This window comes from Chiloscyllium plagiosum, chromosome 18, assembly GCF_004010195.1.
Source record: "Chiloscyllium plagiosum isolate BGI_BamShark_2017 chromosome 18, ASM401019v2, whole genome shotgun sequence".
In the NCBI taxonomy this organism is placed as follows: domain Eukaryota; kingdom Metazoa; phylum Chordata; class Chondrichthyes; order Orectolobiformes; family Hemiscylliidae; genus Chiloscyllium; species Chiloscyllium plagiosum.
In genome coordinates, this window is record NC_057727.1 from 7,812,317 (window position 1) to 7,813,049 (window position 733).

Below are 733 nucleotides of genomic sequence, written 5' to 3' on the forward strand. Positions count from 1 at the left end.
GACTGTTTTGGAATGCTCGCTATACAGCGAATGAGAAGAAATTTGCAAAGAGTCAGGAAGCAAAAGGTGTAGAACGACACACTAATCACTGCAGAGGCATGATGCAGAAGGAGAGATGCAATCAAAATCACTCTTGCAACACAAGGGGCAGATCTTCAGATTAACTCGTCTCTATCACAGATAAAAAAAAAGAGGAAGCACTCCAGCTTTTGCCGAAACCCAGGATTAAACCAGGGACCTTTAGATCTTCAATCTAACACTCTCCCAACTGAGCTATTTTAGCTGTGGAGGGAAATACATCAGATTCAGCACTTTGCTCGCTACCACATTCACTTGGGATTTGCCCTGCATATTTGTTCCAAATTTCCTCACAACATTAACTTCTTCCGGCAAAATTCCCCAACATCATTTATCCTGTTTTCTCGGCGGACAGTTCGCTTCAGCTGCTGCCTCTTTATACCGTCTATATCTACACTGTCGTTCATTCTGCACAATCATTTCTGAAGTTGACAACTTGGGTCTGCTCAACTTGCTCGTCAAATGCACAACGAGGAACTGGTCTCTCCAGTCCTCAACAGGTTCCACGTCGTGCTCCGTTCACCGTCAACATCTCTCGCCAGCTTCACCTCCATCTCTCCTCTACCTCTCAAAATGCTGCACGTGATGCCATCCGTCTGCAAATGGTCAGTATCAGTCTAAGCTGCTTTGCAAGCAACCCAATGCACTGGAACTA

At 45.3% G+C, this 733-nt stretch overlaps 1 non-coding gene across 1 annotated transcript; it reads right to left on the reverse strand.

Annotated features, from left to right (window-relative positions):
* Positions 1–210: 210 nt before the first annotated feature.
* Positions 211–283, reverse strand: trnaf-gaa. Its single transcript has one exon. It is a non-coding gene; the product is annotated as a tRNA-Phe (tRNA).
* Between the last annotated feature and the right edge of the window lie 450 nt (positions 284–733).